At 38.1% G+C, this 12,836-nt stretch overlaps 1 protein-coding gene and 1 long non-coding RNA gene across 6 annotated transcripts in view; one reads left to right on the forward strand and one right to left on the reverse strand.

The window, feature by feature from the left end:
* Window positions 1-12,594, forward strand: part of LOC309619685 — a 141,156-nt gene extending 128,562 nt beyond the window's left edge. The window contains exon 3 of the long non-coding RNA XR_014239157.1: window positions 8,914-12,594. This is a non-coding gene — a long non-coding RNA (uncharacterized lncRNA). The remainder of the gene's footprint in view (window positions 1-8,913) is intronic.
* The window catches only part of DLC1 (DLC1 Rho GTPase activating protein), a 404,379-nt gene that overhangs the window by 189,251 nt on the left and 202,292 nt on the right, over window positions 1-12,836 (reverse strand). The gene's annotated exons all lie outside the window — the stretch shown is intronic.

Consider the following 12,836-nt stretch of genomic DNA (forward strand, 5'->3'; position numbering starts at 1 on the left):
GAGCGAAGATTTTCCAGATGTGGAATTCTTCCTATGGATCTGTGCTGTCAGCCTGGCTCACTTAAGTTCGACCAGGAAAAAAAAAAATGCAACTAAGGCTTCCTTCTAATTTCTATATGTATTCTAACTAAGCCTCCTTTGCTGAAATTTTATATTTTGTTTCCTCTAGGAAAAAGTCTTGCTATCTGTGATCTGCAGTTATTCTTTAAAAACTAGCTTCCATTCCAGATGGGAGCGCCTTTGGAACGCCTGAAGATATCTGTCGGTGTGTCGGGTATCTCCATTGCAGAAGACATTTCTAACACCTCTTTGTCACAGTCCTTGTGTCCACATCACAGAAGGCCAGGGCGCTGCCTGCATGTGAGGATGGCAGGGTCACTGCTCTGTTTATGTTCTGCTGTCAGGGCCCATCTGGAAGCATGGCTCCTGATTAGCTGCAGAGCGATGACTTCCATCTCAGAGTCAGGGCCACACATCAGACTTTTTTTTAAAGGCCCCCAAATTTGGTGCTCAAAAATATTACAAAACAATGACAGTTTCATGATATAATAAATAAGCTGGCATCTCGATTCACCAAAGTCACAAAATAAGAAAACCCTTATATTCCCCCTTCCAGTCACCTGGCTGAACTTTGTTTTGCACAGAGGAAAGCTACTGTTTTCCTCATTGCAGCTGGAATGCAGTCATTGGTGGTCTTAGGGAAAAAAAAAGTCATAGAAATGCCCCCACAGCCCACAAACGTAGGTGACTTTTTAAAATAAAAAATTGCTAAGTCATAAAATACAAGCAAGTCTAGTAGAATTCAGATTTTTTCTTTTAAAGGCAGCTTATTTTTAAAAATGTATCAACTGTCTCACTCCCTGATCATTTGTCTGTTTGTATTCTTTCCTCTTTTGGTTTTACATTGTTAACTCTTATTATTTAATATCTTACTAATTACATTTAGTGGAATGAGAGAATGTGAAGCTAGTCTACTGAAAATATGAAATTGTTGAGGGAAACAGCACTTGACTCAAACAAATTACAACGCACATTAAAAACCAAATGGCGTGGTCAGGATGACGTTAACTGATTTCAAAAGGAGATAATTTATTTGGTCAAGGGGAAAAAGAAAATTAATCCATAAGTCTCGTAAATACAAGATATGATGGTGCTGATGTGGTTGAGGGTGGCTGAAAGAGGGGAGACATGTTCTATGGGCTGAAAGGTAATTACAAAGTAGTGATATAGTTCCGTGGCCTAAAAAGGCAGTATAACTGTGAAAAATTATAATTTTATTGAACATTCACTATATATGTAGTTCTTGTTAGATCTTTTAGAGTAAACTATAAACAGGAGACCAAAATATGCCATGGTTCTTCACTGTGGCTGCTTATAACACAGTCTGAAGGCTTCATATATATATGAAGCAGAAAATAATGTAAGACAGGTAAAATTAAATGATAGACTATTTTTGATACTAATTATATTTAATAGGAATTTGGAGAAGGATGTCTAATCATCTGAGTGCAAGGAACTCTTTCATGTTAGGTCTAACTAAAAGCCTGAGGCATGAGGATACAGAGATACCCTTCAGATGTGGGGTAGGGACCTCCTGAGAGTTGCCACTGGCACCTAGGGAGTCACCTGGGACAGATGCAGCTAAATTTTCCATCTCTTTCTCTAGTTTGCATTGTCTCTAACTTTTCTTTATTGGCTCAGTTGCCCCATTATCCCGCTCCTCTTTGCAGAATGGTTTCCTCTGTGACTCCACCTAACACTATATGTGAACTTTCAGCCAAAGCACCTGTTGCAGGTTGACTGAGTCTGTCTGGATCATAACATGCAGGAGAGGGAGAGGGAGAGAGAAGGAGGAAGAGGAGGAGGAGGAGGGAAAGAGAGAGAGAAGGAGACTGTCCACCTGTCAGGTCACTCAATTTTTCTCTTACCTTGAGTCACATGTGCCCCTCACCCCACCCGCCTGCCCCCAGTCCAATGGACTCTGGCCATGGGTTAGGATAGGGGGGTCACAGTGCACAGAGGCTGCCCCTTTCCAGGGCGGAAGATAAAATGAGCAGTGAAATCTGTCTGATTCAAAGGAAGAGTTCATCCAAGAGAAGAGCAATTGAGGAGGCCTTGGGCAAAAAGAGGCCCTCAAGCAAATCCTTGAAGGAAGCGTGTGATTTGGAGAAAAAAATAATAGAAGAGTATTTGGGGGGCATTAAACTTCAGGAGCGAAGGCATAAGGGCAGAAATATGTAGATCATATAAACTATATGAATTATTACAGTTTTATTAATTTTGGTCATACTTTTATTAGAAAAAATGGTGCTGTTAGGTAGGAAGAGGTAGAAAAAGCATCAGCTTTGGAGCAAGAGAGAGTCATGTACTGTGGAGCTTAGTGTGTACTAAAGATAATGCAGAGGAAGCATCTCAGAGATGGCAAGGTAGGTACACAGCAAATAACAGCCGTTGATAACATATTTAGTAGTAGTATTTTTCTTTTGAAAACTTGGGGAGAATTCTGAAGGAGAGAAATGAAGAAATCATGATCAATGGTTAAGAGAAGAGAGTTACTTTTGCCTAAAGAAGAAAGGATAAAAGTTAACAAAAGTGGACTGTGTAATATATTTTATGATCAATGAGTTTAAAAAGTTTTTACACTAAAAATGTGTTAACTAAGCACCTTTAACTGTGGTATACCCAGACAAAGCAATGTTAATTCAGTACTTAAAAGAAACAAGCTATTACATCATGAAAAGACATGGAGGAACCTTAAATGCATATGTGTAAGTGAAAGAAGACAGTATGAAAAGCCTACATGCTGTACCATTAAAGCATCACAGAATGGATTTCCTGCCCTAAAAATCCTCTGTGTTCCATCGATTCATGCCTCACTTTCCCTAACCCCTGGAAACTCCTGATCTTTTTACTATGTCCATAGTTTGCTTTAAAAGAAGGTCATATAATTTGAACTGTACTTCCCATTCAGTTTTTCTGTGAATCGAAAACTGCTCTAAAAAATAAAGTCTATTAATTCAATAATTCCCTCTTTGGTGCACGCTAAGTGTTTTTAGATTTTTTTTTTTAGTGATTGCTTTTATTTATTTTTTAATTTATTTTTGGCTGTGTTGGGTCTTTGTTACTGCATGCGGGCTTTCTCTAGTTGCATCGAGCAGGGGCTACTCTTTGTTACGGTGCATGGGCTTCTCATGGCCGTGGCTTCTCTTGTTGCGCAGCATGGGCTCTAGGCACGTGGGCTTCAGTAGTTGTGGCACGCGGGCTCAGTAGTTGTGGCTTGCCAGCTCTAGAGCGCAGGCTCAGTAGCTGTGGCACACGGGCTTAGTTGCTCCGCGGCATGTGGGATCTTCCCAGACCAGGGATCGAACCAGTGTCCCCTGCATTGGCAGGTGGATTCTTAACCACTGCGCCACCAGGGAAGTCCCAGTGCTTTTTAAAAGGATGCTGACAAGACTGTTGGGAGGCAAGGCTGAGACAAATAACACACTCAGTGGACAATGACAATCCACATGTGATTAAGAATGAAAACGACCGGTACAGACTATATACGCTATAGATGTATCATTTAAAAAAATATGAAATTATCATGAGCAGGAGTTGTCATAGGAGACTTCAGGGTGAAGGTGGGACCCAAATGAGACCTTGGGGGATGGGGGAGTTAATTTCTGGAAGGGAAACAGTTGGAACAAAGGTCAAGTTATGCAGAAGCAAATTCAGGAGAAAACTGAGGTTGCTACCATGGTTACAGCGGAAGGTGCACGTTAGGGGAGGATGGGAGATAAGGTTGGAAAGGAAGGGAAAAGTCTGATTAAGGAAAAATTTGTTCATCAGCCTGAGGAGTCCTGGCACTTAAACCACTACGTACAGCATAGTGGTTAAGAGCATGCACTCTAGCTTTTGTTGCTTGCTTTGAATCTTGCCTTGGCCATAGTGTGACTTTGGTTATTTTAGGAAGCCTCTCTGAGTCTCAGCTTCCTCATCTCTATAACGTGGAAAACATTACGTCTCCCTTATATGGTTGCTAGAGGATTATATGAGGTCATATCTATAAAGTGCTCAGAAAAGTGCAGGCACAGAGTAAATGTTTGATATTATTATTCATTCAACCATTCATTTGACAAACACTAAGTCAAAAACCTCCTAATAGGCTGGCACTACATAGGTGCAGGGAAAATGTCTGCCTTTCAGAAAATCACAGCACAGCAGGGAAAACGTTTGGATAAATATATAGAAGACCATAGACTTAAAAAGGTAGATAAAGAAATGATGAAGTGTACCGTGTTGTCCTCCATTTATCTATTTCCTTAAATCCATAGGAAAAAACTGATTTAACATTTATTTTAAGAAGAAGTTTATCACCAGGATTAACAAAGTGTTGTAGGTCAATATACTTCAAAAACAAACAAGCAAGCAAGCAAACAAACAAACTCATAGAAAAAGAGATCAGGTTTGTGTTACCAAGGGCAGGGATGGGGAATCAGATGAAGGTGGTCAAAAGATGAAAACTCCCAGTTATAAAATAAATAAATACTAGGGATGTAATGTACGATATGATTAATATAATTAACACTGCTGTACGTTATATATGAAAGTTTTTAAGAAAGTAAATCCTAAGAGGTCTCATCACAAGAAAACTTTTTTTTCCTATTTATTTTGTATCTTTATGAGATAATGGATATTCACTGAACTTATTGTGGTGATCATTTCATGATGTATCTCTGTCTCAAGTCATTATGCTGTACACCTTAAACTTACACAGTGCTGTATGTCAATTGTATCTCAAAACTGGAAGAAAAAAAGAAACAGTTTACAAAATTAGCAGTTGGGAGTCACTGGAATGTGTTTTCTGGGGAAGCTCAATGGTTAGAAAAATTACAAAACAAAAAGCAAAACCCCAATTTGGTGGGTGAGTGTGGGCTTTTGGTGACCATTTTGTTTAAACATCACTTGTAGAATTCTATAAGATCATTTCTACCTGATTACAGTAGTCAGGACAAAATAGCTTCTTGTATTCATAACCCATTCTCCTGAAATGGCCAGATTGGTGCTCTGGACAGCCTGCATACAACAATATGGGCACCAGCCTTTTCTTGGGCATTGGTTAATTTGTTATGGTTGTTAATTACTGTCTTAGATTTCCCACTTAGATAAATCATACCTCAAAATCATATATTAATTCCAAAACAGAAATGTTTATGGATCAGTCTGGAAGAGATACTGAGCTCAAACTTTTGCCTACAGAAACACAAATCGAAGCCCTTCAAACCAATGGAAGGTCAATAAGAGAAGAAAAGTACAGTCACACCAGCAGAATTTTAGGTCATTTCATACTCAGACAGGTCAAAGTAATACCTAGTTACAGGTACTTTTCCAAAGTAAGTGTACCTCTCTAAAGAAATTAGAATTAACATACAATTATCTTGTGGGTACATATTTGTGTATATATTCAAACTATAATAAAAATAACTGAACTGCAAATGGGGCAGTCTATAAAGGTAAATATTTGAAGGCATCAGATTATCTGATATGATGAGATATGATTTTCAAACTAAATGAAAGTTGCATCGCTTTGTAAATAAAACTGATAGAAAGAGGCCTTTCCATAAATTGTCTTTCTTCAAGGGAGATTGAAAATGACAAATAAATTTTTCTACTAATAAAAGGTCAATGTCACAGTTCTAAGAGGGAAGTTTATGGCAATACAATCCTACCTCAAGAAACAAGAAACATCTCAAATAAACAAACTAACCTTACATCTAAAGCAATTAGAGAAAGAAGAACAAAAAAGTCCCAAACTTAGCAAAAGGAAAGAAATCATAAAGATCAGATCAGAAATAAATGAAAAAGAAATGAAGGAAACAATAGCAAAGATCAATAAAACTAAAAGCTGGTTCTTTGAGAAGATAAACAAAATTGATAAATCACTAGCCAGACTCATCAAGAAAAAAGGGGAGAAGAGTCAAATCAATAGAATTAGAAATGAAAAAGGAGAAGTAACAACTGACACTGAAGAAACACAATGGATCATGAGAGATTACTACAAGCAACTATATGCCAATAAAATGGATAACCTGGAAGAAATGCACGAATTCGTAGAAAAGCACAACCTTCCGAGACTGAACCAGGAAGAAATAGAAAATATGAACAGACCAATCACAAGCACTGAAATTGAAACTGTGATTAAAAATCTTCCAACAAACAAAAGCCCAGGGCCAGATGGCTTCACAGGTGAACTCTATCAAACATTTAGAGAAGAGCTAACACCTATCCTTCTCGAACTATTCCAAAATATAGCAGAGGGAGGAACACTCCCCAACTCATTCTACGAGGCCACCATCACCCTGATACCAAAACCAGACCAAGATGCTACAAAAAAAGAAAGCTACAGGCCAATATCACTGATGAACACAGATGCAAAAATCCTCAACAAAATACTAGCAAACAGAATCCAACAGCACATTAAAAGGATCATACACCATGATCAAGTGGGGTTTAACCCAGGAATGAAAGGATTCTTCAATATATGCAAATCAATCAATGTGATAAAACATATTAACAAACTGAAGGAGAAAAAACCATACGATCATCTCAATAGATGCAGAAAAAGCTTTTGACAAAATTCAACACACATTTATGATAAAAACCCTCCAGAAACTAGGCATAGAGGGAACTTACCTCAACATAATAAAGGCCATATATGACAAACCCACAGCCAACATCGTTCTTAACAGTGAAGAACTGAAACCATTTCCTCTAAGATCAGGAACAAGACAAGATTGCCTACTCTCACCTCTATCATTCAACATAGCTTTGGAAGTTTTAGTCACAGCAATCAGAGAAGAAAAAGAAATAAAAGGAATCCAAATCAGAAAAGAAGAAGTAAAGCTGTCACTGTTTGCAGATGATATGATATTATACACAGAGAATCCTAAAGATGCTACTGGAAAACTACTAGAGCTACTCCATGAATTTGGTAAAGTAGCAGGATACAAAATTAATGCACAGAAATCTCTTGCATTCCTATACACTAATGATGAAAAATCTGAAAGAGAAATTAAGGAAACACGCCCATTTATCATTGCAACAAAAAGAATAAAATATTTAGGAATATACCTACCTAAGGAGACAAACGACCTGTATGCAGAAAATTATAAGACACTGATGAAAGAAATTAAAGATGATACAAACAGATGGAGAGGTATACCATGTTCTTGGATTGGAAGAATCAACATTGTGAAAATGACTATACTACCCAAAGCAATCTACACATTCAATGCAATCCCTATCAAACTACCAATGGCATTTTTCACAGAACTAGAACAAAACATTTCACAATTTGTATGGAAACACAAAAGATCCCGAAAAGCCAAAGCAATCTTGAGAAAGGAAAACGGAGCTGGAGGAATCAGGCTCCCTGACATCAGACTATACTACAAAGCTACAGTAATCAAGACAGTATGGTACTGGCACAAAAAGAGAAATACAGATCAACGGAAGAGGATAGAAAGCCCAGAGATAAACTCACACACATATGGTCACCTTATTTTTGATAAAGGAGGGAAGAATATACAATGGAGAAAAGACAGCCTCTTCAATAAGTGGTGCTGGGAAGACTGGACAGCTACATGTAAAAGAATGAAATTAGAACACTCCCTAACACCATACAAAAAAATAAATTCAAAATGGATTAAAGGCCTAAATGTAAGACCAGACACTATAAAACTCTTCAAGGAAACATAGGGAGAACACTCTATGACATAAATCACAGCAAGATCCTTTTTGACCCACCTCCTAGACAAATGGAAATAAAAACAAAAATAAACAAATGGGACCTAATGAAACTTAAAAGCTTTTTGCACAGCAAAGGAAAACATAAACAAGACAAAAAGACAACCCTAAGAATGGGAGAAAATATTTGTAAATGAAGCAACTGACAAAGGATTAATCTCCAAAATTTACAAGCAGCTCAATATCAAAAAAACAAACAACCCAATCCAAAAATGGGCAGAAGACCTAATAGACATTTCTCCGAAGAAGATATACAGATTGCCAACAAACACATGAAAGGATGCTCAACATCACTAATCATTAGAGAAATGCAAATTAAAAGTACAATGAGGTATCACCTCACACTGGTCAGAATGGCCATCATCAAAAAATCTACAAACAATAAATGCTGGAGAGGGTGTGGAGAAACGGGAACCCTCTTGCACTGTTGGTGGGAATGTAAATTGATACAGCCACTGTGGAGAACAGTATGGAGGTTCCTTAAAAAACTAAAAATAGAACTATCATATGACCCAGCATTCCCACTACTGGGCATATACCCTGAGAAAACCATAATTCAGAAAGAGTCATGTACCACAATGTTCACTGCAGCTCTATTTACAATAGCCAGGACATGGAAGCAACCTAAGTGTCCATCGACTTTATCCATTCATGATGAATGATGAATGGAAGCAACCTAAGTGTCCATTGACTTTATCCATTCATGATGAATGGATAAAGAAGATGTGGCACATATATACAATGGAATATTACTCAGCCATAAAAAGAAACGGAACTTAGTTATTTGTAGGGAGGTGGATGGACCTAGAGTCTGTCATACAGAGTGAAGTAAGTCAGAAAGAGAAAAACAAATACCGTATGCTTTACATATGTATGGAATCTAAAAAAAAAAAATAGTTCTGAAGAACCTAGCGGCACGACAAGAATAAAGATGCAGACATAGAGAATGGACTTGAGGACACGGGGAGGGGGAAGGGTAAGCTGGGACGAAGTGGGAGAGTGGCATGTACAAATATACAGTACCAAATGTAAAATAGATAGCTAGTGGGAAGCAGCCGCATAGCATAGGGAGATCAGCTCGGTGCTTTGTGACCACCTAGAGGGGTGGGATAGGGAGGATGGGAGGGAGACGCAAGAGGGAGGAGATATGGGGATATATGTATATGTATAGCTGATTCACTTTGTTATAAGGCAGAAACTAACACACCATTGTAAAGCAACTATACTCCAATAAAGATATTAAAAAAGAAAAAGGTCAATGTCAATTAAAATATGGAAATGCAGAACTGCCTCCTTAGCCTGTTCTGGTAGTTCATAGCCACCTCTTCAATGCTGACAAGCCATTCTTTCAAGGGATAAATGGGGGAACAAAATGTGCACAAGACGTTTTCAAGGAAGAAATTTCAAGGTTGTCAAATATTGTGAAAAGTTATGGTCATTGACAGACCAGAGATTAACTAAGTGCCTGCATGAGTTTTCTGGTATGTCACACAAATGCATTAATTTAAAACTATTTCTTGAGCATCTGCTGTGTGCAAGATTATACACTGGGTGAGGGGCTGACAAAGATGAAATGTGGGGTTTATGCCTTTAAGAAAGTCACAGACTGATAGGGAAGAGAATTCATCAATCAAATTTAGGAATCACTAAATGCTGCAGAAAGATACAGCCACCTTTGGATAACCACTCTAAGTGCAGGAGGTAATATATATATATCTATATCTATCTATCTATCTATCTATCTATCTATCTATCTATCTATCTATCTATATACACTTATATACACACATATACATATATATATACTTTAATTTTAAACATTTCTTCTTAAAGGAATTTTTTCTTTTTAAAAAAATTTAATTAATTAATTAATTTATTTATTTATTTTTGGCTGCGTTGGGTTTTCATTGCTGTGTGCGGGCTTTCTCTAGTTTTGGCGAGCGGGGCTACTCTTCGTTGTGGTGCACGGGCTTCTTATTGCAGTGGCTTCTCTTGTTGCAGAGCACGGGCTCTATGTGCGTGGGCTCAACAGTTGTGGCTTGTGGGCTCTAGAGTACATGCTCAGTAGTTGTGGCGCACGGGCTTAGATGCTCCGTGGCATGTGGGATCATCCCGGACCAGGGCTCAAACCCATGTCCCCTGCATTGGCAGGTGGATTCTTAACCCTTGCACCACCAGGGAAGCCCGGTAATATCTGAATTGCAACTTGTTAAAAGAAAAATTATCGTGTACTCGCGTTGCTTGCAATGTAATTGAGAAGAAAAGGAAATATGTTTGATTGGTTCTGGTGATACAGTAGCTTTGTTTTACCTACTTGGTAATAAAAGAAATATCAATAGAACGTTAAGAAATAGATTTAAAAAATTATCTGTATTGAAAAATATCCTATGAATTCGAGATCTTTGGCATTTAAGAATAGCTTACTTGTATTTTTCATGAATTCCTTGATACCTAAAAGCTAATGTGTTTCCTCTCAACAGCCCGCTCAGCACAGCCAACTTTTCATGGATTAGTTTACATTAAGTTTCAGAAAAACTGAGAGGTTATGTGTGGGCATACCCTAAATTCCTTTCTCATAAAAAAGCAGGCAAGCAGAGACCATAATACTAAGAAAAATGAAATAAGTGAGTATTCATAAGCCATTAGTAAAGAAATAATGAATTTCATTTTCTGAGAGTGAAAGGGAATAAAGAATTTGGAATGCTGGCCAAAGTCCAGCCTGGCCTGATAAAGACAATTTTCAGATCCTGTCCAACTCTGTAGAACAGCTGGGGGTCTTTGCAGTTATACAAAGTGCTTCACCTACAATAGAATGATAGGATTCTACATTTAGCTTTGGGAGTATTGTGCATATAAAGTATTTGCTGATTTATTTATTTATTTAATTTTAAAAATATTTATTTATTTATTTAATTTTAGCTGCGTTGGGTCTTTGTTGCTGTGCGTGGGCTTTCTCTAGTTACGGTGATTGGCGTTACTCTCTTTTGCAGTGCATGGGCTTCTCATGGCAGTGGCTTCTCTTGTTGTGGAGCATGGCCTCTAGGTGCTCAGGCTTCAGTAGTTGTTCCTCGTGGGCTCAGTAGTTGTGGCACACGGGCTTAGTTGCTCCGCGGCAGGTGGGATCTTCCCGGACCAGGGCTCGACCCGTGTCCCCTGCATTGGCAGGCGGATTCTTAACCACTGTGCTACCAGGGAAGTCCCCTTTGCCGATTTTTTAAATATGTCATTTGTTCTTTCATTTCCCAAACATCAAGCAACTACAGTAATGCCAGCCATTGGAAACAGAATTGAATGAAACAAAATTCCATCTTTCAAGGTGCTTACAGGCTAGTGAGTGAGACAGCACTACAAACGACCTGATCTGTACTAAAATGGAGACATAAAATAGGGCAGAGTCTTTCAAAGAACAACGCTGAAATCTAGCAGTTCTAGTTTTGTCTTTTCATCAAATCCCTTTGGATCTATTGATACTGGAACATGACAGAGTGGAATAGATCACACTGGTAATTCTCTGAATCAAAGAAATGATGATCAGACTAGAAAACAAGGAATGTCTTTGCATTTCAGTTTTTTGTGGTTTTTTTGGTTGTTTGTTTTTGTTTTTGGTCCTCTGCATTTCCCTTCTCCGTGGTCAAAAGCAGCCAAGAAAATTAATACCAAAAGGCGCCAAGTCTGGGCTTTGTTATTTAGTATGTTTACAAGGAGCTTGGAATGAAATTATGAAAATCCTATTTTTCCCCCTCACACGTGTCACAAAGTAGTGCTTGATTTCTATGTTCTGCCTTACTAGCCACAACACAAAGTTTGGAGAGACTATGAACCTGTCATATGCTTCTGAAAGCTATCTTTCACAAGTGTTTCAGGCTATAATTATTCATTATCTTGATTTTTAACATTTTCTGGCCAACAAAATAACCTAGAGGCAGGAGAACAAACATTCTAAGAAAAATGACCAAGGAACGTAATCAAAGTTGGATTCTGAGTCACCTTTCTCAATGGTGTCCTTCCCATACTTGTATGGGATAGATCCCCAAATAACATCATTAAGTAGTTGCCCAGCTGAGATATTTGGCAGTTGTGGGGGCAATAGGCGTAAAGGGGGGGGCGTTTTAGAACCATGTTAATTCCAAATGATTAAGACGGGAGCCAAAGCATCTTTGTCATAATTATAATTAATTGGTTAATGTGTACTTACAGAGCACCCACTATGTGCTAATAGCTGTTTTAATTACGGAGCATGCAAAGACCACATTCCTGATCTAGAAAAGCTCACAGCCTAGAGAAGAGAACATACAGCAAAGCAAGATGATAAGACTGTAATTGAAAACACAGAGTGTTCTAGGAACACCGAAAAATCAAGGACTAACCCTGCCTGGGAAATAATTCATTAAGGAGGTGTTATTGTTGGACAAGTAGAATTTTCAAGACAGATAAGGCAAAAAAAATTTGCCATTTTTGGCTCATGATTGTGGTCTATTTTCTATGGGCTGCTATGTAGTCTGACAAAATTTGTGTTTTATGATTTCATTTTAGAATGAGAGATTTCATATTACTCCTTAATACTACTTCTCAAATACACTCAGAGAGCCACATTTTGGTGACTAAAATGCAACGCTAATTTTCTAATTTACTTGCTTCTAGGCAATAGAGAACACATTCTAAATCATAAGGGTAGATATTTTTCTCCTCCATGTGATTGAATGAAACTACATTCATTTAGGATGAAGAAAAACATGGTCCATATCTTCTCTTTTTCTTGGATAAGTCATTTCTCTCTTTCTCCCTCTATCTTTACCTATCATCTGTATTTTTAAAAAGGCAGTGCACGATCTACGTAGAAGTAGAAAGATCCAAAGTTAGAAGGGGTTCTGTGGCTGTATGTTGTGGCTGAAGTTGGACAAACCAACCAATGAACACAAAGGAATAGAAAGAAGAGAAAACATTGGTAGGTTTATCAGTGAGACTCCTAGCAGGAAACAGATGGCACCCTAGGTAAACTGAGGGGAGTTTAGTAACAGAACTATTGATAAAGGTGTAGGGGAACCACA

The sequence above is a fragment of the Balaenoptera borealis genome (assembly GCF_965194805.1).
Source record: "Balaenoptera borealis genome assembly, chromosome: 21".
Classification (NCBI taxonomy): domain Eukaryota; kingdom Metazoa; phylum Chordata; class Mammalia; order Artiodactyla; family Balaenopteridae; genus Balaenoptera; species Balaenoptera borealis.